Source organism: Syngnathus floridae, chromosome 2 (genome assembly GCF_059516105.1).
Source record: "Syngnathus floridae isolate MCC-2025c chromosome 2, RoL_Sflo_1.0, whole genome shotgun sequence".
In the NCBI taxonomy this organism is placed as follows: Eukaryota; Metazoa; Chordata; class Actinopteri; order Syngnathiformes; family Syngnathidae; genus Syngnathus; species Syngnathus floridae.
In genome coordinates this window covers 2,181,558-2,208,656 of record NC_142414.1, presented here as the reverse complement: position 1 = coordinate 2,208,656, position 27,099 = coordinate 2,181,558, and the positions used below count along the sequence as shown (strand labels likewise).

The 27,099-nt window shown below is 42.9% G+C and overlaps 1 protein-coding gene and 1 long non-coding RNA gene across 2 annotated transcripts in view; one reads left to right on the top strand and one right to left on the bottom strand.

Annotated features, from left to right (window-relative positions):
- The window catches only part of LOC148401273 (uncharacterized), a 115,034-nt gene that overhangs the window by 74,116 nt on the left and 13,819 nt on the right, over positions 1-27,099 (bottom strand). The gene's annotated exons all lie outside the window — the stretch shown is intronic.
- On the top strand, positions 13,682-15,049 carry LOC148401274 (uncharacterized). Its single transcript, XR_015857084.1, has 4 exons — positions 13,682-14,120; positions 14,241-14,318; positions 14,395-14,646; positions 14,723-15,049. It is a non-coding gene; the product is annotated as an uncharacterized LOC148401274 (long non-coding RNA).

Below are 27,099 nucleotides of genomic sequence, written 5' to 3'. Positions count from 1 at the left end.
CAGCAAGATAATGCCAAGCCACGTTCTGCACGTGTTACAACAGCGTGGCTTCGAAGTAAAAGAGTCCAGGTTCTCCCCTGGCCCGCTTGCAGTCCAGACCTGTCTCCCATTGAAAATGTGTGGCGCATTATGAAGCGTAAAATATGACAGGGAAGACCCCGGACTGTTGAACAACTGAAGCGGTTCATCAAGCAAGAATGGGAAAAAATTCCACATGAGAAGCTAAGAGAATTACTCTCCTCTCTTCCAAAACGTTTATTGAGTGTTATTAAAAGGAAAGGTGATGTAACGAAGTGGTAAACATAATAGTTAATTATTATTTGAAAAATCAAATAAAGTTTATGAGTTTGAGCATTAAATATGTTGTCTTTGTAGTGTATTCAATTGAATATAGGTTGAAAAGGATTTTCAAATCATTGTATTTTGTTTTTATTTACATTTTTTTACATTTTACACAGTTTCCCAACTTCAACTGAATCCGGTTTGTAGATTGGCATGATGCACGGGACCGGGGAAGCAGTGACCAGGTAAGTGTAACGCAAAGACACTCGCACACAGATAGCACCTGGGCGGTCAAAGACACGCTAAAGACAGACAGGTCTGCTTGGGAGTTGACCCAGAATGAAAGCCAACAGTACCACATTCATCAAAATTTAGTGGTCTGCTGCAGACTTTGCAGAAAATAGAAGCAAAACGTTAAAAATGACCGGTGAACAGCGGCAGCAAGTCGCGCCAGCGTTCATTCACATCCGGTCAATCCGGGAAATCATAGAGACGCAATAGACAAGCGGAATATGTGACCCGATGAACCAATCAGAGGACATTACGTTTTACGTAGATCGAGGTGGTAAACCAGAGGACTTCACGTAACACGTAGCGTACGTACCTCCGCCGCCACTGATAAATAAATACATACTATTGTTTGTGCAACAAAATCAGCATTAGAACCCTCTAAAATGGCATAGACAAAGAGACATGCTTACGAGGCACATTTAGAGCTTTCTGGAAAGCCAGGATCATTGCAGAAGAGCAACTTGACAACAACGAGACAATGACGAGAGGGAACTTGGCATGTTTAACGGTGAACTTGCCCAACTGTTTAATTTGGATACAGAAAATGAGGACTCAGACGGATTTAGGTATGAATATCAATCAATAATAATCTGAGTACAGTCGAGTACATGGTTAAACAGTAGAATAAAGTACAACTGAACTCACTGTCTTGCTCTCGGGACGTTTTTTTGTTTACCGTAGGTCATGGCATGCATGTGCCCTATAATGTGTGGATTAAATACAAAATAGACCCCACAATTAAACTTGCGCCTTTTAACCCGAAGCGCCTTATGGTGCGGAAAATACGGTAGGTTTTGATGGTGATTTAGAATAAAAGACGCCCCGGAAGAGCACAGGGACAGCAACGAAGGCATATAGTTTTTTTTACCTTGTCCGTATCTGGTGCCTTATGAGATCAATAGTGTATGATCGAGTGAATTTGCTGTTATTTGAACCTTCTTATGCAAACCTGGGCAAATTACGGCCCGTGGGCCACATCCGGCCCTTTGTGCGTCCCTGTCCGGCCCGCGTGAGGCCAATCGTAATTTAAAAAAAATAAAATAAAAATTGTGTCGTGCGTACAATACAACTGTTTCGCTTTTATTTTGAAAGGCGTCGCACTTCCGTGTAGCGTGCGTGCATGTGAGATGTGCGTGTAGGTGAACAGCGCGAAGTAATGCTGCCCTCAAAATGTGTGCTAACGCGAAGAAAAGAAAAGTTGACAAGGAGCGCCGTGTTTTCAACAAGACATGGACTCACCAAGTATTTCTTTACAGAAATGAAAGGTAAAGCCATGTGCCTGATTTGTGGTACACAGATCACTGTGTTTAAAGAATATAATTTGAGTCGCCACTACACGACCAAGCATGAGAAAAAATACATCTGTCTGATAAACAGGGCGCATCAGAGGCTGATGCATTGCTAGCAAAACTGCGAGCCCAACAAGGACTTTTTATCAAACTTCACACCCAGAGATGGAGCGGCTTTGTCATTTGAGGAAAAGTTAAAGAAGTTAAGAATAAATTGTACTGATTAATAATTTCACATAGCTTAATATAAATATAAACAGAATAATTGTATTCTTCTAATTACCAGTACCAACTATTTAAAATGAATAATTTAGTGCATTTTACAATGGAAGAAAATTGAGCAGGTTTAAGTTATCGTAAGTGTGGCACTCTGACACAACTCAGGTTTTTCATGTGGCCCCTTGTAAAAATTAATTGCCCACCCCTGTTCTTATGTGTTGTATCGACATGACACTTATAAAGTAAATTTCAGCGAACGATCCTCTGTCAAACCTTGGCCGAAAAGCAGCCACGTACGCCAACTACGACACGCACACAAGCGCCCATGGTGGGTACGCACACAACGAGCAGCGTGAGGCGATCGTGGACATGAATTAACAAAACCAAGGAACAAACAAACAAAAGGAAACTCAACTGGTCCGTCAGTACACAGAAGTCATGACGGAAATGTATTGAATAAGGATACGAGTCACAAAACCTTAAACTGCCCGCATGACGAAGTGGTTTAATTAATGGAACCCATGAAAGAAATTTTGCCACTACATTAAGTCAAAAAACTGTTTTGTGGGAGTAAGAAGATTCCTAGCAACAGAAACGTTTGGAAAACGAATTTTAATGCAGCTAAGGGACTTGCAGTGTGTTGAGTTTAGCTAATTAAGTTGGTAGGAGGGTACATTTGGCAGGTGTCCTAATTGAAGGGGCTTGTGCAGCTATTTTGTACTGCCATTGGAGGTGAAGAAGCCCGTAAGCTTGCAGTCACTTGTGATAAGCCAAAACCGAAGACTGTTGGGCTCACCTGAAATGAGGCTGTGGAGTGGAGTAACTGAGTAAAACCTTGTGGATAATGGTAGATGAAAACCAAGACGTTCCGAGTGACGCGTGTCATGGCAAACGACAGAGAGCGTTGACAGCTAAAGGACTGGAGGACACGTTACACTGTCCTCTGTAGCCTCCCTCTATCTGCAGCAGTGCAGCTCCCGTACCAGGTGGTGAGGCAGTACGTCAGCAGGCTCTTAATGGAGGAATGGTAGAAGGCGAGCAGAAGCTTCCGATCCATACTACTCTTCCTGAGGACTCTTAAAAAGTGTAGACACTGCTGAGCCTTCTTGATGACAGCTGAGGTGTTGCGTGTCCAGGAGAAGTCATCAGAGATCTGGACTCCCAGGAATCTGATGTTGTGGACCCTCTCCACAATCTCGCTGTTGATGCATAGGGGTGGGGGAGGGAGATAACACTCCACATTGTTGGTGCGACTTCTTCTCCTCATTATGCGAACTACACACTTCGAATAACAGCTGAGGAGAACCGCAGCAAGTCATCACCGGAAGATGTGCACCAATCATGAGGAACTTCTGTCGACGACTGTTTAACATCGGTTGCCAGTGAAGCTCAAGCAGTCAAACTATACAAAGACCTCACAGCTTTGTGTACTAGTGGAGGATTTTGTTTAACAAAGTGGACAAGCAACAGTCGTGCTTTGCACGGTCGGATCGTCTGTTTACGCTGTCTACATTTACTCAGTTTACTCTGAGTTCACATCTGGTTATGCTCCCGTCATCTTGCCCGGTTGCTGTCCGATTGGCTACCCGTCTGTTGCCCGTGTTGGTCCCTGTTATCCTGTTCTCCATTACCCCTTACCCTTCAATAAACCTTTGTCCAAGCATTTGGTCGCCCTGCTCCGTTCCGTGACAGTATATCGCTCCACAGGAGTAAAAAGGTATCTTTGCCTCGGTTGTCGGACAAAGCTTCGGAAACGGACGTGACTTGCCGTCGTTGTTGAGCGGATTTTAAACCATTGTGATACCTGACTGTGGTCGTGTGCGGTGGGGTCCTGAAAGCTGCACCGGCGAGACCACAAACAAGATCACGCTGAAGTGTTGAGTTCAAGCGATAACAACCGTGTAAAAAGAGAGCTACTATATTTTGTATTTAAGAGGCTGGAGGACGGATCCTTTTAAGAGCAAGCTTCAATGAGGGGCCTTTTCAGTAATGAATATCCACGAGATGCAATACACTAGCTCAACATGCGCAATGACACAGTAGGTACGGGTGCCTCTGTGCACTTCCATACATCACTGTATTTGTAAACAATAGTCATCCTTTTGTTCACATTGATTCGCTTTAGGGACATTATTTCCGTGACTTTGGCTCTTATGCCATGAGTAAGTACGTTTTGTGTTTAAATAGTGTTATTTTGTCATGTTTAATTTGAGCTATTTTTTGTTTTTTAAATGTCCAACTTGTGTTAAGTGCCGCATACGAACCGCGTAAGGCTGTGCTCCAAGTTTTTACTGTACTGTATTTTCATTGATTTTTGTGGATATTTACTGTTTTAGACAAAATTAGACAAATTTCTTTGGAACACGACAGCTTGACTTCCTGACGCTCCTTCTGGAATGAATTAGCGTCGAGATCCGGGGTTCTACTGTATGTGTCTTTTTTGCATTAGCTTCTATCTGCTGCACAACCCTAATTCTAAATGAGTCGACTGCATGTCACTTGCTGTACTTGTATTCTCACATTTTCATAATCACATTGCGACAGTAAAATGAACAGAACGTATATATTTGTAGGAATCTACAGAGAATACTTTGACACATCTATCGGAGTCTCTGCGATGCTGCTGTTGCCACAGTAGCACACAAGTGCAGTCAACAAACCCAAAAATACGAAAGTAATGAGACTCACACGATGTAGGTCGGAAGCACATTTTCACCCTGCCTCACTCTTATGCTCACTATGAATGCCTCAGGCACACACAAGCACGTTGACGGTAACAAATTGATTCAAGTGGTGCTTCATTCACGCTTTGGCTTTCATTCATTTGTTTCTGGTTGGCTCTCAAATATCTTGCCCTCTTACTTCTCTCACGATATCGTCACAATATATTACCATACTATCCATGGATCTGTTTTCCACATCGTTTGTCCTCATTGGGATTACAGGTGAACCGGAGCCTATCAGAGCCGATTGCAGTGGGGCAGGACACATAATAGACAGACTGTCACACTCACATCAGCGCACAATTTACTTTTGGTTTTTGGATGTGTTTTTGGAATGTGTGAAGAAGTCTGAATACCTGGAGGAACAGTGAAATCAGTCTAATAACAAATGTAGAACAGATAATTTAAGACGTGTTACTGCCCTGGCCGCTCAGTTGAATTTAGTAAAAGAATAGATTCATTCATTCATTCATTCATTCATTCATTCATTCATTCATTCATTCATTCAATCTTCATCTCCATATGAAGAGACTCAAGTCCGAAGTAGGCAGGGTAAGTCTTTTTCTTTGTTTTATTACACAACTTACTTTTTCACTTTAATGAGAGTCATGTTTAAATGTTAGTTGGTTAGCAGACTATTACCTTGTATATGGAAGATGACAAAAGGGGGCACTGGCAATATTATCCTCATCAACACGAAATGGCTTCTACAAAGGTTTTAAATTAGGTACACAACTTGATGTCTTCAGGTCTGAATTGTACCATGCTTTGATGAACTTATAGTGGATAACAGCCAGAAGATCATCATGTGATAGTGTAAAGAAACAGTGGATAAAAATATTGTATAAGTGAGTGAGAACATTGCCAGTGTGTAGGAAGAAAAATAGGAGGAAGATGGGGATGAGTCACTTTCTTTTCTCCCATTTTATTTATTTATGGTGGTACTGTTTTGTGTAAATAGAAGTAACACTTCACATTTTTCCCCTCCATGAGTCGTCACCTTATCGTGGTGGAGGGGTTTGCGTGCCCTAATGATCCTAGGAGCCATGTTGTCTGGGGCTTCAGGCCCCTGGTAGGGTCACCCATGGCAAAAAGGTCCTAAGTGAGGGGCCAGACAAAGCACGGCTCACAAAACCCCTTATGACGATTAAGAAAATTGGACTTAGTTTTCCCTCGCCTGGACACGGGTCACCGGGGCCCCCCTCTGGAGCCAGGCCTGGAGGTGGGGCTCGAAGGCGAGCGTCTGGTGGCCGTGCCTTCGCCCATGGGGCCCGGCCGGGCACAGCCCGAAAAGGAAACTTGGGTCCCCTTCCCATGGGCTCACCACCTGTGGGAGGGGCCAAAGAGGTCGGGTGCAAAGCGAGCTGGGCGGCGGCCAAAGGCAGGGACCTTGACGGTCCGATCCCCGGCTGCAGAAGCTGGCTCTTGGGACATGGAATGTCACGTCTCTGGCTGGAAAGGAGCCCGAGCTGGTGTGCGAGGCAGAAAAAATCCGACTAGATATAGTCGGACTTGCCTCCAAACACAGTTTGGGTTCTGGTACAAGCCCTCTCAAGAGGGGCTGGACTCTCTTCCACTCTGGAGTTGCCCACGGTGAGAGGCGTCGAGCAGGTGTGGGTATGCTTATTAACCCCCAGCTGGGCACCTCCACATTGGGGTTCATCCCGGTGAACGTGAGGGTAGCCTCCCTCCGCCTTTGGGTGGGGCAACGGGTCCTGACTGTTGTTTGTGTCTATGCACCAAACAGCAGCTCAGAGTACCCACCCTTTTTGGAATCCCTGGAGGAAGTGAAAAGAATTCAATGAGTTAGCTGTTGTAAATGTATCTACAGTATGTCCTCTGTAACTTGTTCTAAATAAAAGGATGCAAGTTAACCCATCCATTGTTTGCCGCGAGGACTATTTATCACTATTTTGTAACACTAACGTGTGCAATAACAGATTCTATTGTTGACCTCAATGCAATTAATGTAAGCCATTTGGAACATAAATACCTCAAACTAATTCCATAGTCAGAACAAAATAGCAGCAATGAGTCCGCTTACAGTTTTTTCAGTCACTAACAAGCACTTACCCATACTTGAGAAACACAAACTCACACCCAGTGAATTATGTTCTACACGATATTTTATCAAACATGTTATAAGTACACACACATCAATCTAGCAAGCCAAATAGCTTTGGACGCGTGAGAGCCGCGCTCGCACCACGCTCATGGTGGATTACCAAACACAACCCACCACTCCCCATTGACCATTACGTTACAGTTTTTCTCAATTACACACTACTACCAGTACTTGAGACACAAAGACCACGACATTTAACATATGCACCGACCTCCTCAACCAATTCTGCTAAAACTACAAACACATTTCCTGCTTTACACTCAATTTGAAGTAAGAAGAGAAGGAAATGATCCATTTGGCCAATTGTGTTTTGTGGGAAGTCACTGATGGTGTAGGGGGTGTGGGCAGTGTGCATATGATTGCTTGTTATGTGTCCTGAGACTGGCTGACAACCAGTTCAGGGTGTAGTCTGCCTTTCACCCCATGTCAGCTGAGACAGGCTCCAGCGCTCCCGTGACCCTCAATGGGATAAGTGGTTTTGAAAATGGATGGATGTTTTGTAGGTGTGAGTCTGTGTTAAGAGTTTACAAAAAGTATGTGTAAGCTCTTGTTAGCATGAAGGAATGGGGTCGAAATACAAAAAGTCCTGCCTAGCTACAAAAACAGATATGCTCTAACCTCATTGAATAAAGTACATAAGCAGAAAAATATATTCACATATTAAATCAATAAAAGAAATACTTTAAGCTTATAATTATACCTACACACGAAATCAATAAAGAAGACATAACTAGACATTTTTGATAGGTGGTAATGACAAAGGTTTTATAACTTCATGATCTGATATGTATTTCTGAGCGCTTTGAAATAACAAATGTCTTTTGATATATTGCCTAAATAGCTTAATGACCCTTCAGGAACTGTGTAATGCATGCCTGATGTTTTTCTCTAAATCATGGACACGGCCAGAGTCGTCTTGACCGTTCAGTACTTGATTGTATCTTATGTTTTGACTAATGCTAGACGCCAGTTTTTGATTACTACTGAACGCTCTGCACAGAGGGAAATATTTTGCCTAACAAAGAAAAGATACGGTTGGAAGCATGATTAAACTAAGAATAAGCAAAGACATGAATTATCAAAAGAACAAATTTTACATAGTCAGGGAACAGCAATAGATTAATGATGTCACAGCCAAAAGCAAACATAATTTCGTACAAAATGACAAAATTGAAAGAATGAGGTACGACAGTGTATGTCCAAGATTGGAGAAGAATGTTCACAGGAAGGTCACGTGGATATAAAACCAGCAGGTGCCAGAGGGAGCCAGCCAAGGACTCGGCCAAAGATGATCGCCAAGGCCGAAAGACGGGATGGAAGACAACAGCCCCCCCACACACACATCGCCCATAACCAGCACCCACTCCCATGGCGAACTTGCCCCACCCCAAAGACTCATCACCCATCAAACTCGGCCCACACTGGCATGTGCAGATGATATAAGCTAACCAAAGAACCTTGAACGTTGCCTTTTCTGAATGGAGACTTTCCGCTCTTGAAAGGCCCAGCGCTGTATTGTACTTTCCTGAAGACAGAGCTTTCTGAACAAGAATTGTGATTGAACTCAACCAACCTGTGTAAGTCAAATTTCTGCTTCAGTGTCTTAGCATTTTCCTAAATCTGAAGAAATCAAACGAGCACGCAGTGAGTAAATTGGATAACAGGTGATTGGCAATGGCTTTTGCCGTGAGGCGCAGATAGCGCGCTCCCTAAATTGTGGACAAAATCCAACAAGCAATAGAAAGATCAGCTGAGATATATTAATTTTGAAGTTATATACACCTAAATCTCATTTTTTTAACGCGGTTTGATCATGGACATTACATTACATTACAAAATACATTTTCAAGTAGTATTTAAATGAATGACATAAAGACTGTATGAAGCTAAATGACGAGCATGTAACCCTTAGCGCAAGGGATTTGATGAATTTCCATGACCAATTTAAAGATTTTAGATTATAAGAAGTTTATTATAAGAAGCTGTTTGATCTTTATGACTGCTTTAGTACAGTGTTACGGATAGCTCGTTTTTGATTCGGAAAGGGGGAAGTTCGCAGAAGCACCCATCCTCACAGTCACTCACAGGTCAAAGAGCGTGGCCGGACACAATAAGTGGCTGATTTATTCTCTCTTCTATCCAATTCACATAGTATCAAAATGACTTACTCAATTTGTCTAATATTGTCATTTGCGTATCGTCCATCTATCCATCCATCCATTTTCCATAGCCCTTGTCCACACGGGGGTCGTGTGCTTGCTGGAGCCTATCGCAGCAGTCATCGGGCAGTCGGCGGGGGACACCCTGAACCGGTTGCCAGGCAATCGCAGGGCACACAGAGACAATTCACCATCCGCACACACATTTACACCTATGGGCAATTTGGAGCTCAATTGGCTTACAAGCATGTTTTTGGGATGTGAGAGGAAAGTCCATCCATCCATCCATCCATCCATCCATCCATCCATCCATCCATCCATCCATCCATCCATCCATCCATCCATCCATCCATCACGACACAGTGTGTTGGATAAATTGTATATATATGTTATCATGCGTTCCCTAATGAGTACTTATTAATAAAGTTATTGCGCAGAATGCTTGCTGTTTCTTCTTGCAGACATCACCCAGTCCACAACAAGTCAAACGATGCTGTCTGGAGCTTCCTGACCTTCTACACATCTGGGAATCCAAGAAAGTTGTTGATGTCTGCACATGTCATTTTGTCTATGCACTCTTTTCACATGACTACTTTGTTTCCCATAACATTCACTTTTCGTTTCTCATGGGATCCTGTCCGCGACTTCTAGTTTCACATAGAATCTCGTTTCTTCACTCATGAGACAAAGCCCACGCTTTCCCCCCCACCTATCAGGGGCTAGTCTCACATTGTAGGTAGGGCATTCCTAAATAAAAAGAGAGGAGTGTAAACAAGACCTTTAGTGTATTTTGGATTGATGTAAGTCTGTTTGCACTCCTCGCGAGAAAAGACTCAACATTCTGTCTCACTGGTTTTGTCTGCTGATCCTTTTGCTGAATCTGAACCTGACAGATTTTTGGGGGCTCGTTCCGGGATCTCAATAGGACTATTTCTGGTTCCGGCCGACTTTTCAACGCAGGACAAGTCCTTGGCCAAGGCATATTGAGGAAACCCTTTTCACGGGGCTGACTCGATCAGTTGGCTGGACGCCGGCGTGGTTGACGAGATCATCCGAAGAGAAGGCCCAGCAGACTGTGAGTACGGATCTTGATTCTGTTGAAGTAATGAAAGTGCAGTGACAAGAGGTCACTTAAAACCTTGACAATTCTAGACCCTATCAAGTGCAATTAGAAACAGTAAATTCCGCTGGGATGTTGGAGTCCCCTGACTGATAAGTCAGTTAAATTCCATGGGAAAGCGGACCCATCTGTTTTCTAGAGAAGTACAGGTAATTTGGAGCAGTTAAATTCCGCTGAGGTGTCGTGGGCCTCCTAATTAACCTTCCTAATGTGTTAGTGTTAGCTTTCTGCTGCCATCTGTGGTGTTTTCTTAACTCTGGTTTAGCTGGTTTGGCTTCTTTATCCGTGAAAAGATAGGTTTTATATCGGCTTTGGGGAAAAAGCAAAAATAGGGTTTTTCTTACACAATAGGAAGGTTGAAGAGTTTAGATTTTGTTAAGTTCCACGGGAGGGCGGACTCCCCTGCTTGTCTGTGGGAAGATAAGAGTGCGCATTGTGTGAGTGTGTGTATGGTTTGACTGAGAGTGATCTCATTTGAGCTCTCCTTTATGTAAACAGTGGTTTTGTGAGAGTAGAGGAAAGGAGACATTTAACCACTGTTCTGTGAATTAAATTGGCTTTAGGACACTGTAGGTGCCATTCGAATTGCCAAGTCCGAAATTTAGAGAAATAAACCATGGGAAAATCAAATAGCAAACAAGAGCCGCTACCCCGACATGAATTAAAATGCAAGGGGTCGACACCGAAAATATAAAATATCTTGACAAATGCATATTTTGGACAGAGGTGGTTGCATTATGCGACGTGGCGGTGGCGAGGCTCTCCGCACTTCAGTTGCTCCCCCCACCCTTGTTATCAGCTGGGAAGATTGTCATGTCTATGTTGTGGGCCCGTGTGTTTGTTTCTGTGTATGTTTGTCTTTGTGTATCAGTTCGTTATAAAGGTTGGAATTGCGTTAAATTGGTGCACGAAAATGGTGTGCTAGACAATGGTTTATCAGATTTGCATTGTTAAATGTAAAAATTAGAAATTATAGAATAATATGACGGTTGTGGGCAGAAACTCATCCGACGAGGGGAGTGCCCAACCCTCATAAAAATGTGGGAGTAAGAGAAAACATACATTGTAGAACTGGATAAAATTAGGTTAATGATTAGAAATCAATGGTGTTATTATTATTCTCTAATCCCCTGCATTGCAAATGTCTTCTTGATGCAGATAGGTTAATAGGCTAGGACTTTAGTGAGGAGATAATTTATCAATTGATGGGGGTTAGTAATTGTCCGAATTCTAGTCACATGTTTTGAGGGACCACAGCAACAACGCTATATGTAATTTGCAGGCCATTATTTAGTATGATATGACAGTGTCTAGCTAAGTAGACTGTTCTATCAAAAAATGTGAGAATGAAGGAGGAGGTTTGATTTGTGATCTGACATTTGGGTCCCATTTTGAAGAGTCTCTGCAGGAGCATAGATTGTTTTTGTTTAAAGATATGTTTAACAGTTTATCTCGGTGCAGTAAGGATATAGCAATTTTGCAAGACGCAAAAAAGCAAATTACATTCTCATTTTCCCAGATGGGAGGAAAATTGAAAGATAAGGAAGACAAAGAAAAGATAAAAAAGAACTTGCTGTTGCACTGACAGGAAGATGATGACACAGTGTCAGCGCGAGCTCGCTTAAGAATCGCAGCTAAGAATGTGATGAATGAAGATGAGAAAAATGATCAAATTACAAAGACAGATGTTGTGACACAGCAAAGCGAACCATCCTTTCCGTCTTTGTACCCCGAATTAAACAACTCATTGCTTCCTATAATTTGAGAGGTGATGAAGTACAACAGGTTGTCATGGCATCCTTAACCAAACATTCGGCAAGCGTTAAAGGCACCTGGTGTCCTTTTGATCTCCAGGGCCGTCCATTGGGATATAACGGGGTGCCATTACAAATACAAATTGACCAACTGTTGGGCAGGATAAAAATAAAATTCCAACGTAGAGCAAATTACACAGACATTGGCCGAACTAAACAAAAACAAGATAAGTTGTTTGAAGACTTTAGACACAGACCAGAAAGAGTGTTCAACTTATGTCTGTGATCAACAACTCAAAAATGCTCTACATGCAAATTTGCGACCAGTATTATGTCGACAACGAATAAATTCGACAAATTTTTTCCCTATAAAATGGTGCCGTTTGGGTTTGAAGTACATGGTCGCTTCAAAGGAGGAAAAGCATGATTTAAGATACGCGATTGATTAATGAGAAGGCTATCCCTTGTGCCAGTGGTGTCAAACTACTTTGTTCGCGGGCCGCGGTGTAGTCATGGCTTCTTTTGGAGGGCTGGTATGACTGGTATACCCGAGTAGGTGTGTGAGCGCCTCATATTGTGGGAGTTGCAAAACGAGCTGACGAGTAACTCGCTTTCAAATCAGACAAATGCGAACTGGTCTAATATTTAAACTTACAACATTATTAAGAGGGAAGATAATTTGCAATTCGAGTAATGACATGAATATGAAGCGCATTTTGACACCTGTGCCTTATACAAAGGTAAAGTAGGATTAGGAATTGCTTGCAATATAATTACAAATTAGTTAACACCTGTGTGATTGATTGGTTGGATGATTGATTAATTGATTGTCAGAGTGAGTGAGTGAGTGAGTGAGTGAGTGAGTGAGTGAGTGAGTGAGTGAGTGAGTGAGTGAGTGAGTGAGTGAGTGAGTGAGTGAGTGAGTGACTTTTCTGTCGCCTGCACGTCATCTTTCTTGCATGGCTACGTTGCTGTCTCAGCCACATCTGACCATTGAAAGATGTGCGACACTCAATCCTGCCACTCTCATTCCCCTTCCTGACGGCGGCGGATTCCATGATTGTGTCGATGCTGCCCAACAGATTGCGAAGGCTCGGCCTGATTTGGAAGATACGCCTCTGCCAGATGGTCATGTGGGTTTTGTTGATGGGTCTTCTAAGAAAAATGAATCTGGTGTGCCCCTTACTGGGTATGCCATTGTTACTGCCGGCGAAGTCTTGGAGGCTGCTGAGCTGCCATCCTATATGTCAGCACAGGCCGCTGAGCTCATTGCTTTGACTGGGGCCTGCAAATTGTTTGCAAACAAGTCCGTCACTAGAGAGAGTAATAGAAGGCGGCAGGCTTTGATGTCTATTCATATGCAAATGAGTTAGGAAGTCATAAAATTTTATGATCTATTGATGTTGATTTATGACGTGTTTTATTGGGGGTCATAAATTCTTTAGCGGGTTGGTGGCATCAAGATGGCGCCAGTCGTGACGGCGCCATCTTTGACTGTCGCCATTTTGGTTTGCCGGCGCCATTTTTAAGATGTGGATATGTATGGGCATGTATTTTTATGAATCAAGACAGGTGGAGCACCTGTGCTAGCTTTGCTAACAGCCCTCTGAGCTACCTTTGCATCCGGCCCGTACGTGTGAGACTGAAGGGGAGCCTTTTTGTTGAGAAGGCGAAGGGGAGGGGGGTGTTTGTGATAGGGTGGGGGGTTTGTGACAGGAGGCAACATTATAGGTGTCAAAGTTGGCTGGAAGAGAGTCGCATATAATTTGAGAATCAATAGCTCAGCCAAAGTTATCTGAAAGCGAGAGACGCATGTAATTTGGTAAACATTGGTTTAGAGGATCAAAGGGCTTTTGTTGAGAAAATCACACTGTTACAAGTCACAAGTTATCTCTAATGTAATTTGACAAACAATAGCGGAGTCGGTATTACTGGGGCCAAGGATATGAGAAAGACCTCTTTGATGCGTCATCAACATACGACCAAAGTTATCCGATTTACCGCGACACGTGAGCTCATAGGCGTGGTCTTATCCCCGCCGAATTTAAAAGTTTGGTGCGGACGAGCATCATTTTGGAGAAGACAAGACAAGGCAAGCCATCACTCTGACGAACAGAATCGAAGCGTGTCAAAAAGTTGTTTTCGAGAATGGTTAAAGGTAAGTCATTTTACTACATTTCTCACAATAATGACAATAATAATAACAAATAATAATAATAAATAATAATAATAAGTTATTTTTATAAAACAAGATGTATTGTTTATATAATATATGCAGACAACATCGTTTTTGCCGATGTCCACGCATCTTTTGACGACGATTTTAGCGACGTTTACCTAACACAATCAGACTACGGTGAGTCAATAGCGCATCTAAGATAGTTCTTATAGAGGGTATTAGTTACTGATTTTATTTTTTATGTCTGTATCAGATCTCGTGGCCGCGGCCACTAGAAAAAGCGTTCGGCCGACACAAGCTGCTTTCGACCGCCATATTGGAGCAGTGGAAACGACAGAGTCAGAGCGACCAGCTGTATCAGAGTCACGTGTTACTGTTGAAACCAATCCGACTGCACCCCACACCAACCGACAGGAGGCAGCGACGGATTCTGAACTACTTGAGGCTCTATCTACTTACGAAGCTTTAAACCATCATCATCAAGAGTCGACAAACAAAGTTGGAGGTATTCCTTATATTTTTTCTATCTTTATGTGTTATCATACTTGCTATTTTCGGTATTATAAAGGATTAACTTACAGGTGAACATCGTGACACCGAGCCACAGAGAGAGAGGAAGAGGAGGAGGAAGAGGAGGGGGCACCCCTTCTACAACATCCACCACTCAAACAGCAGGGGGCCTCTAAGGTGTCGGGGTAACTGTATCTACAAAAGACGGTTACAAGAGTGCTTTAAGATTATACGTGCTCTTACAGATTTAGCCGAATCAAAATAGGTTTGTGTTGTTTCTGCTGTGTTTTGTAAAAGAAAATATAATGGATCATTCAAACCTTACGTCGACGGAGTCGGATTTCTTAGCAAACATTTCTGAAATAGATTTGTCATCATTTAACGGGGGAAGCCAAAGAAGTGACACACCACAGCTAGATTTATCAAACGTTAACAATGTGTGTATGAGTCAAATAACAGATTTGCTCAACAATGTGACCGTTGCTTTGTCAGAGGGGGAGAGACCAGACAGTCCTGTTATTCTCACTCATTTACAGACTGTCATAGATGAATTGAACAACTGAAGCCCGAATGAAGGTGGACAGAGTCCTACACAAATCCCGTCACAATTGCTAAACATGATAGCAGAGTTAAACAACCATGCTAATGACAGCGACGGGCGTATCAGTCCTGACATTCCTATCCAGTTGCTAAACATCATCCAAAATCTAAATACACAGCCTCTGGTTGACCCGTTGACCACTAACTCTCGCGATTCATCACCACCGGCTGCTATTGACGCCGTTCGGCCGATATTTCAGCCTAACAACTGTGCTGTTATAACTGATCATGAAATAGACGTTATTGATGACAACACATCACCGTTTCAACACACGCCCCAACAATCTAACAACGGTTCTGTATTAGCTGACCAACGCGGCGGTTCGGTTGTAATCAACAGGCCGCATTTCAACAATGTAGAGGTGAGACGACGGCTAAATATACCATCGCAACAGAACATTAATGATTTTGCAACCTTCTACCTCCAGATTGAAGACAGAATAGATGATGTCTTGCAAGAGGTAGCTAGCAGGGCGCAAACAGGTGATGTAATTCAGATAGAGCTCGCGGCTGGTAACGATAGAGCTCACATCTGCCCGCAAACTACTGATATAAACTCTATCAGAGATAATGTATCAAACCTGCTTGAACGTTTAGCCCAATCAAATACAGAGCTTCTGGCTGATGAGAGCTTAGAGCTCATTGTACAAATAGTCACTCCATTGCGTGGTGGTGGTGGAATGCGTCGAAGGCTGCTGAACACTACCAACAGAGAGATTTTGAGGTTGAAAAAACGACACCTACACATACCTCGTAATAAAGACAATAATTTGTGTTTCGCTCTCTCGCTAACCTATCTGCTAAATGACACACTGACAACAAAACAAGCCACGAGACACGCACGGCTCTTACAGGAGAGCGTAGGATTGGATTGTCAAACACCTGTGAGTCTGGGCGATGTCCATAAATTTGAGAAAGTCCTCAAACGGAAAATAACTGTAATGTATCGAAAAGAGGACTGCCGCCCCATGACCTTTTTCGACACGCGTTACCCCAAAACAGATAACGACACTCTATTTGTCTTAAACCTCGAGGGCCACTATTACGGCGTGAAAGCTATTGAGGCCTTTGTGGGCCACGCATTCTTCTGCAGGTATGGTTACAAAGGGCATGACAATTGGGAACAACACCATTGTGCAGGACACTGTGGCGTTTGTCTTGATCCACGCTGTAAACAGCGACGGTTTAAACCTATCATCTGCCCCGACTGTAACAAATCTTGTCGTAATGAGGAATGCCTTATCAAACATAAAGAGTCCCGATCAATGAATCGTGCGAGCAACTGCGCTTCATACAAAAAATGCTTGGAATGTGGTCTCCGGTATTATGTGAAAGCTGATGGTACCGGTGCTAAACATCGCTGCCCCGTTAAAAAATGCGCAGTGTGTGATGAGATCATAAATCAAGATGACGCCTTATTGAACCCCCACATGTGCTACATTCAGCCCATCAAACCTCAACCACCGTGCAAAAATGTAGTCTACTACGATTTCGAAACTTATGTAGACACAAACGGTTTACACAAACCTTTTCTCATCTGCTGCAGATCGAATAGACTGACGAAGCATTGGTATGGCACAGATTGTGTTGATGAATTTCTCAGATTTTTCCGAATGCCACGGTTTAAACAAACTACGTTTGTTGCACATAATGCGAGAGGTTTTGATTCATACATACTGATAAGGAGAATGCTCGAATTAGGTCTCAAACTCGACATTCTGATGCAAGGGAGTAAAGTTCTATCATTTGTCGATTTAGACACAAAATCACGATTCATAGACTCTCTCTCATTCTTGACGATGCCTCTAAGCGCAATGCCTAAGGCCCTGGGGTTTGAAGACAAATCAAAGGGGTACTTCCCACACAAATTCAGCTCTTTAGAGCATCTAAACTACGTCGGGTGTCACCCTGACCCCATGTACTACGGCACCGAGCGAATGTCACCCTCCCAACGATCAAAGTTTGACGAGTGGTATGCCAAAGAAGCTAGCAATGTGTTTGATTTTGCTAAACAGGCAATAGCCTACTGCGAGAATGATGTTGATCTGTTAATGCAAGGGTGTGAAAAATTCAGGAGTGAGTTTTTTGAGGCCACCGGAACAGATCCATTCAATGCAGTAACAATTGCGTCGGCGTGCATGAATGTTTTCAGAGCTAATTTTCTGACCCCTCAAACACTAGCCATTACACCATCAGACAACTATATGCGTCAGTACAAAGCTTTCTCACACGATTCTATTCAGTACATGCAATGGATCATGCACAGTCAAAATATCCAAATTAGACACGCATTGAACGGTGGTGAAGTTAGGATAGACAACTACTTTGTAGATGGTTATTGTGAAATCGGGGGCGTAAAAATAGTGTTTGAGTATTTCGGTTGTTATCACCACGGCTGCGCAGAATGCTTCGACCTCTCTAAAATATGCCCGACAACCAAACGCCCTTTTCAGGAGAGGTTTGATAAAACACAAAAGAAAATTCAGGATCTACAGCTTAGACAGGATGTGTACCTTGTAATTATGTGGGAGCATGAATGGTTGCAAATGAAAAAGATGGACATAGAGGTGAAGGAATTCCTTAAAAAATCCAAATTTCCTACACCGCTCAGACCGAGGCAGGCTCTTTTTGGGGGCCGAACAAACGCATTCGTTTTAAAATACACGGCAGAGCCAGACGAGCGTGTGTTGTATGTTGATGTGACATCATTGTATCCTTTCATCAACAGTACAGCCACCTACCCAATCGATCATCCAACGATTATCCACGGTGATTTTAAAGACCCTAGGTCGTATTTTGGTTTCATCAGCGCCACAGTCAACCCACCCCGTGGTTTATATTTTCCCGTCCTACCGTTCAAAACAGCTAAAGGTAAACTCGTCTTCACACTGTGTCGTACATGCGCCGAGTGTAACAACCAGCAGACGGCGTGTACACATAGTGATGAGCAAAGATCGTTGACAGGTGTTTGGACAACCCCTGAATTTGTTAAGGCACTAGATCTCGGGTACACGGTTGCGGAAATTACAGAAGTGTGGCATTACACAAGAACGAGCGACACAATTTTCCGTGATTACATGCGAACATTTCTAAAAGGTAAACAAGAATCTTCAGGTTATCCAGCTCACGTGGTCAACCAGGCTGATAGAGAAAGATACATAGAAGAGTATGCCGTTCATCAAGGTATCCAACTCGATCCTTCCAAAATTGCTGTAAACCCTGGCAAAAGACAAGTGTCAAAACTCTGTCTTAACAATCTGTGGGGAAAACTAGCGCAACGTGACAACATGGTAAACACAAAAATTGTGACAAAATCAGGATTTTTTTGAGCTTCTGTTTTCAGGTCTGTACAATGTGAAATTCTTCCATTTTATCAATGAGAAGCTCTCAATTGTGCAGTATTGTATCAACACAAACAATGAGATCCCCGCCTCAAAAACATCAAACGTGGCTGCAGCGTGTTTCACAACAGCCTATGCACGCTTAAAAATGTACAGCTATTTAGAAATTTTACAGAGGCGTGTCCTTTACACCGATACAGACAGCCTTGTGTACACTGTGAAGCCAGGTGAAAGTGTTCTCCCTCTAGGTGATTATCTGGGTGATTTGACAGATGAGCTTTCGAACGACAGCATTTTAGAATTCGTCTCAGCCGGTCCCAAAACATACGCTTACAAAACACGAGGATCATCTCAGACGGTCATGAAGGTGAAGGGTATCACACAAAGTCACGAAAGCGCTCGCAGCATCAATCTCGATAGCATGCTCAATTTGGTTCGAGGGTACATAGATACAGCATGTGGAAACTCAGATGTGCTATACGCCCCCCAACATAACATCGTTCGCGATAAGAGAGGGTTTCATCTCAGAAACATGTCATTTTCCAAGCGGCTTCGTGTGGTGTACGATAAAAGAAGGCTGCTAGAGCGAGGCACCACTGAACCGTTTGGCTACTGATATTTCTATCTATCCATACGTGTGTCTACGTGTGTGGAAATGGCTTTTAATCAGATTGAATTCGACCCCAGATTAGAACTTCCTTTCTCATCTTTAGTCGCAGGGCCTTCAGGGTGTGGGAAGACTTTCTTTGTAAAAAATGTATTGCAAAATCCTGAACATGTTCTAAGAAAAAAACCTGATAATATTGTCTGGGTTTATACAGCACATCAACCAATGTACGATGAACTCAAAAACCTGAATAAAGACATTGTTTTTATCAAGGGGCTGCCTGAATCTTTTGATGACGAGAAGCTGTTCCCGCCACACCAGCACCATCTACTGATTCTGGATGACATCATCTTCCAAGCTTCGGATAACCCCGAAGTGGTCCGAATATTCACCCAATATAGACATCATAAAAATTTAAGCGTTATAATGCTAACGCAGAATGTATTCCATCAGGGCAAATTTAGCCGTACTATTAGTTTAAACAGTAATTATTTGATTTTGTTCAAAAACCCCCGTGATAAACAGCAGGTGAGTGTCCTGGCGAATCAAATTTCTCCCGGCAACCGGAAGTTTTTCCTGGAATGCTTTGAAGATGCTACAAGAGAGCCGCATGGGTATTTACTGGTAGATTTGACACCTTCATGCCCAGAACAATATAGACTACGTACAGGTGTACTACATAACCAGTGGCCTGTCGTTTATATACCCAAACAATAAAACGATGACGAGGCTTTTAAAAACAAACGCACCGTTACTCAAATCTCTGTTTACATCCAAACCGGCCAAACGTAAGCATTTGCTACTCAGAGGCCCTAGTAGTCTGGTGAAAGCGTTATGTGAGATTGCTCTAAATCTTCTTAAAGGACATGTACCCTTAAAATCAAAACTTTACAAGAGACTTAAAAAGCAAAAGAAAAATATCCGCTTTTTGGCTGATAAGAAAAATACTTTGAAGAAGAAAAGAGCTGTGTTAGTTCAGAAAGGTGGTTTTATATTACCGTTGCTGGCCGCTTTCGCACCTGTTCTCGGGAGTGTCATTAGCGGCTTTATGAGCAAATCATAAAAAATGAGTTTGAAAACGGCTCAGAAAATGTTCCTGATTTCACCTTATCAGTTCGAGAGGCTGAATCGACCCGCTCCGACCATCCGTGATACAGCAGAGCATTCTTTGGATGAAGAGATGAAACAGGTTTTGGATAATAAAAATTTAAATCAATATGAAAAGATCAAAATTTATCAGACCTTAATGCAGCGTTACATGGGGCTGGTCAAACAAAAAGACTCCGAGCAAATTCCTATTACGATTCGCAACGAAGCCAATGAGGAGGGAGAAAGAAAGACCGGAGATGAGACCACGATCGAGGTGACAGGTAGACGCTATGAGGATATCTTGGACGCCATAGGTCCACGTTTTCGGCGTAACGCCAACTATGTGCTGAAAAGACTGTCGGCAGAAGATGTAAGCTGGACACCGTTAAGTGAATTTATTTTTAGAGGGAAAACTATCAAAGGCTCCCATATGAGCGATCTGTTGAGACATTTGTGTGCGAGTGGGAAAAAAATCAACGAGAAACCGATAGGATGGAGTGAATTTCTCCGGACGCTAGCCCGATTAAACCTGCCGGAAACAAGTATCTCCAACCCCTTGGCTCGCGCAGATTTTAAACGTTTGAAATACGCTACAGGTGAAGATGCGGATGTTTCTTATGCAGAAGATGTAAACGTGATGAGTAAGAGAAAAAGAAAAAGAACGTCGCCGATAGTAAAATGGGTTAGTTATTAGATGATACTCTATTGTTGTTAGTGAAAAAAAAAAACACATGACTCTGTAACTCTCTTTAACAATGTTTATTGAATAAAAGAGATTTTTATAAAACATTAACACGGTTTCAGACAATGACATTTTTTAAATTTATGCAATGAACATGATGTTTGCCCGCCGCACATCCGGTCTGGCCTTCGACATTTTTTGACAAACTCACTAACCATGGCGTCGTTATGGAGAGGATCCGAATTGTAATGAGTCAACACTTCGCGATAGGTGAGGCCCCGCCCACGTTGACTTAGATAATACACGCAATGTTGACCGCAGGTGTCTGTGAGCTCGTGTTGCAACTGCCCGTTCTGATAGTCGACCCGTTTAGAATGCTTCTTCAGAAATCTGTATATACTCGACGGGTAGTACGGGCTGTCCGGTGGCAGACCAAAAGGATCAAAGAATGTGGCCGAACCGTCCGATTCTAAAGTCAAAGCGAGCCAGTGCTCACCGGGTAAATGTCTTGGATGCGTGTTGACGATGTAATATTTTGGAGGCGGGTCTCTGACGTCAGCTAACTCATCCGATGCGAAAACACCCCCGAATAATGCTCTCTGCATCCGGGTCATAATCATGTCCAGTTCACGACCGTTCATAGTGTTAATAATAGTCCATCAATACTTCCCTCTTAGCATTAATTTCGATAAGCGAATCGTATGCAGCATATACGACAAGGGTCGCGGTATGTGGTAATGGGGTTCTGAAGCGCAAATCGAGTCTCAGGACCCCGTTATTCACAGGTGACAAAGCCCCGGAATCATCTACCTGACTTAAATTGAAAACAAAAAGTGAGTAGCCTTGACTAAAATCCTGTTGATCGATACAAAGAGGTAGGTCTTTCAGAAAACGTCCTGTTGCTGTGTATAAATTATGAAATTCACGTGTACATATCCCAGCTTCGAAATTGGGCTGAAAAGCTTTGGCAGGTATTTGTCGACCTTCGTGGCTGAGAGCTAAATACTCTATGTTATAATGCAAAAAATTAAACGGGTTTAAATCTCTCCGACCCATGAAACTGTTGTGGTTTACGAGAGCTATTACAATTTGCTTGGGGATGTGGCCGAGGAATAGATTATCCTGATGACAAATTCGTGAGTTTTGTGGTATACTGAAGGTCTTCATATTGATTCTGGTCAACGGATAAAGGGCGTTACCTTTCTGTAAAGCGGCGGCGTGACCTATCGCCACAGCCGGTGAAATTGATACTTTTTTCACAAATAACGATGCTCCTAGTATTTTGAGACACGAATCACTGTCTGGAGCGCTCATGAGACAGAAATCATCAGAAGCTCTAGTTAACTTTAGACGTAGATCCACATTATTCAATAGATGGCGTTCGGAAAAGAAAATATCTCCATGAAGCGGCCCCGTGAGATGGAATTCACGTGAGCCGGCAATCTGCTGTGCGCGCCGCACAAAACCAGCGTTAGCCACGCCCTCTTCGACCGAAATCGCGTCCATACGCCCCCTAGTGTCCATAGCGAACATTCCTGCTGTGAATTGTGACTCCAAAGAATCTTTTGAAAAATTTAACAGCAGCTCGATGATGGATCTGTATGCGTGTGTAGCACTAGATTGTGAGATTAACCGCCCACCCAACGAAATATCTAATTGACTAAAAATTGTGTTTATAGGGAAATTCACGATGCCGACTTGCTCCTGCGGTGGAATATTTGTCCCATCCCTACGCGTCACCTTTGCACGGAGATGTAGTAAAGTGTCAGATAAATCTAAATATTTTGAGCCGTCCCCGGGGATAAAGAACTCTATAGGCCCCTGATCCACAATTGCTGACAATGGCTGGAATTCGACATATGAGCTATCTTCTATGGAGAATTGGGTCAAGGGAGCGCTAAAAAGGTCCAGACTTGATAAAGTCGCCTCGTGGCTCTTGAAATGTAGAAGGGCCATTTTTTAAGAGAAAATATCTGTCTTGCGTCTTCTCCGCTTTTTCCTGACAACTGGTCTGAGACCGGTGGAGCGTCTTTTCCTTTTAACGGTCCTCTTTCTCCGCCCCCCAGGGTGGATCGTCCCACGTGACAATACAGCAAGCCCGGAACCTTCTTGCTCGGGGCCTTGTTTCTGGTGGATTCTTTGAATGACGCGCCCCGCTACATCCGTTGCTATGTTTTTAGCGGCGGCTTGGAGATGTGGCTTCGCCAAGTTAAACCCGTTTTTGAAGAAAGGCATCACGAAACGAAATAATTTTGCAAAAATAGATCCAATTCCACGTCCGTACTGAACCGGTGCGCCCGCGTAACCTTGAAAAGAGCCCCCCACTTGTGTTTCGTAATAATCGACAAAACGGTACAAATCAGGGTGCATTGACGATGACGTCATTTTTTTTTTTATTTCGATCTAAAATGCAGAGTGAGAATAACCTTCCCGTATTCGAAATCTAACGGGTTGTTCTGTTATTTTTTTTTTATTTCGATCTAAAATGTAGAGTGAGAATAACCTTCCCGTATTCGAAATCTAACGGGTTGTTCTGGTCTGATCGCAGGTAAACCGAAATGGTTTCAATATGGCTCCTGCACACATCTAAATAGTAAACCGGATTAAAAGTCCTGTTCACAACTTCTCCGTAATTCCCTTCTATCGGTAGAGTTCGAAGCATGGGGGCGTACGCGTCGCCAACTGTCTGATGGTGGATGATGTCTGTGTAGATGAACATAAAATATGATCCGGCTCTTATATCGGCAGGATGTTGTGCGTTGACGCCTTCCGGTTTAAGTGACAGCCAATTCTCGGGATTTATCCCGACAATATACGCCAGGGGGCTCTTGAACATAATTCTCAATCCTTCTTCGCCCGAAAACATGAATCTTTGTTTATGCTGATCAAATCGGACGTCAATCTTTTTGCAACTCGCTTTAGTTAATAGAGTTTGAATGTCCAAAGCTAACGAGTCATAATTTTGATAAACACCTCCCCTTGTTTTGAGCATATGTCGAGTTTCTGAGTCGTCTTGGAATGTATCACCTCTAGGGAGCGGATTTTTAGGTTGTTTTAGATAAAAGTTCCGTTTTTTCTCAGGGATGGTTGGTATTGTGTTGACGTACGATATTTCGCACAGGCCAACCTCCCACGAGCCTTTTAAATCAATATGTTGAGCCAGCTCCGTTTTAAATTCTGTGAGCGTGTTTGCACTAAAAAGATGTACACTTGCGTTTGACGCTAATGTGACGTAGAATTCTCTCTGGTGGTCACCCATCTTGTAATTTCCACAGAATGGCCGTTTTAGAGATCGTCAGATGTTTTTAATACTCTTTGTGGGTACCCAACTGTCGAATTTGGATGGCCAGCCCACCCAGTGGACGAGGGACTCGCGTTTACCTGACACGGTGCGTGATTTAAGAATTTTCTGTATGCGAAAAATTTTATTTTTTTTTATTTGCACTTTTTGTAATTCCGCCTCGTAGAAACTCCCTTCTACAGGCATACCATCCAAATCTGATATTTTATAGACGGGAGGAACGCGGTGGAGACGCTGTCTTATTGTGAACATTTCATCCGTGTAACTTTGTAAATAACCTTTTTCAAAATTCCCTTTTATTTTGGAAATTCGCACAGTGTCGCCCGGTGCGAACCGGAACTTGTTCTCCCGTCGGAAAGGATTTCGTGCGTAGAGGTTAGTGAAAACGACATTCTTATTCTCCTCGTTTACAGCGTTAGGTGCCATTTTTATACTGCTGTGAAAACTGTCGTTATAACTGACAATAAAATCCTGAATTACATCCACGTATCTGTGTGTGTTCTTAGCTGTGAAATACCTCCACATGCGGGATTTTAATGTTTTGTTGAATCTCTCGACCGTCTGGGCTTTAGTGTCTGAGACGGTGGAAAAATGTGTAATATTGTGCTTTCTCATTAATTTCTGGAAATGTTTGTTAAAAAACTCCGTCCCTTTATCTGTTTGAAGGCGTAATGGTGAACCGCTAACTGCTAGGATATCTTCAAATGCTTCGCTAACGTGGGTACCTGTTTTTGCTTTCAAAACGCGTACATACGCGCGTTTCGAAAATATATCGATTACGGTTAGTAAATATTTATAGCCATCGTTGTAACGCGCAAGTGATTGCAAATCGCATAAATCTGCCTGGAACTGTCTCATAGGCCCTCGAACAAAAACTTTATTTCTAGGAAAAGTTATTCTGGCTGGTCTGTGTAAAGTGTATGCGTCCTGATCGGATAAAAAAGCTTTTACTTTTTTAATGTTGGTGTTTTTACAGCTATCCACCGCCCCTCTATGCAGGCGTCTCTCTCCCCCAAAACTAGCTGGATTCTCAGCAGAAAAATAGAGTTTGTGAAGACACCTGTCGCCACCCATTGTTAGATCAGTTCTGGCGGATAACAGATTGTGACGCTGTTAATAAAACAAACAGGTATGATATCTTACGATTTCGAATTGAATAAACACAGAGAAACGGTCACTTTTCCGATCACAATAGTTTATTACAGAAAAATCAAACTAGTTCTTAAAAATTAGCTGCCCCCCTCTGGCCTCACACACACACACACACACACACTGAGCTTTTAGGCCTCGTCGGCGCAGTTAATGGAGATGAGCAATTCGGAGACCACGGCTGGAGCGTTGTCCTCGGTGAAAGTGGACACCAGCACCTCGGTTACGTCCACAAAGTCCTTATCTTGCACCTTGTTTTTCGCCACCTTTATGTTACCGCGACGGTTCACCAGCGCCTTAACAAACCTTTTGAAGTTCTCGTTGGATAGGTTTTCCAGCGCGTCCAACACGAGCCCCTTTTTAGTGGGCATTATTTCAAATTTTAGCGGGGAGTTAAGTCGAGAAGTTAGTAAACGTGCGAGATGAGAGGTCCGAACGCACTGCTGCTGCTTTGAGCGGTCTCTCGCTTTCGATTTGGTTTTTTTTTTTTTTTTTTTTTTTTTTTTTTCCCCCCTGTGTAGGCGTGTCTCTCGCCCTAAAACTAACAGGATTCTTAGCAACAATTATAAAGTCTCTGAAGACAACTCATGCCATTGAATAAACACAGAGAGACAGTCACTTTTCCGGTCACAATAGTTTATTACATAAAAAAAAAATCAAACTAGTTCTTAAAAAAACATTACTAGTAAACGGAAACACGTGTAAAACATGGTAAAAACATCTTTCTATAAATCCTAAGGTTTAACATAACGCAGGAATGAAGATAGCATAGTTGGTGTTACTTTAAACTTTTTTAGCTGGCCCCCTGTTACATCTAAAAGTACTGTTAGGAAAGCCTTCAACCGGCTCCACATTTTTTTCACAATACCTCCCATTCTGTTTTTCCAAACGTTCTGAATAATAGAGCGACTTCGCTGCTGCTCAACACAGTGTCACGCGCTTCTTGTTTTATCGCACGGAGCCGTGTAAAGATCTTGCACTCGTGAGCTAGGTCATGTAGAATGGCAGAAACAGAATTGCGAATGTTTATAAGGGGTGCAGAGGTTTTAAAATAGAAAAACATTGTCGACAACGTGTGGAGGAAGTCAGCATTACACAACTCAGCCATCACTGTTTCATAATTCGCGTAGAAATAAAAGTCTCGATCCTCAACATACAAGCACGTGTGCGCCATTTGGCTGAGATCATCAAGAGCACATCCGTCACAGTTAGATTTAGCATGCTTAATCAATGCATCATACAAAAGATGAACAACCATCAGTTTTAGACGTGTGTAATCTTCAATAACCAACCAATTAAGTGGTTCGACACACATATTATACTCTGAGCCTTGCTGTGTGTTGATTTTCCCAGGCGTCGAGCTCATCGAAGGAACGACCCCAAACTCAAGGGCCTGCTGAGGGTCATCACCCTCCTCAAAATCAGCGGGCAGGTGCGATTCTGCCTCTTCGAGTAAGACTCTAATGTCAGCAGCAGTCAAGTTGGGCAAATCCATCCCGTTTTCAGGATAGCGTGCGCAGGCGTCATCAAACAATTCGATGGCTCGTGACGAGGACCACGGTTCATGCTGTTGCGGTCTCTGCTGCTCCTCCTCCTGCTGTTGCTCCCCCGAGGTTTCAGGGGTTTCAAACACGTCAAAAGTTGATGACAAGGCTCCATAGAGAGAATCGGGTTGCAGA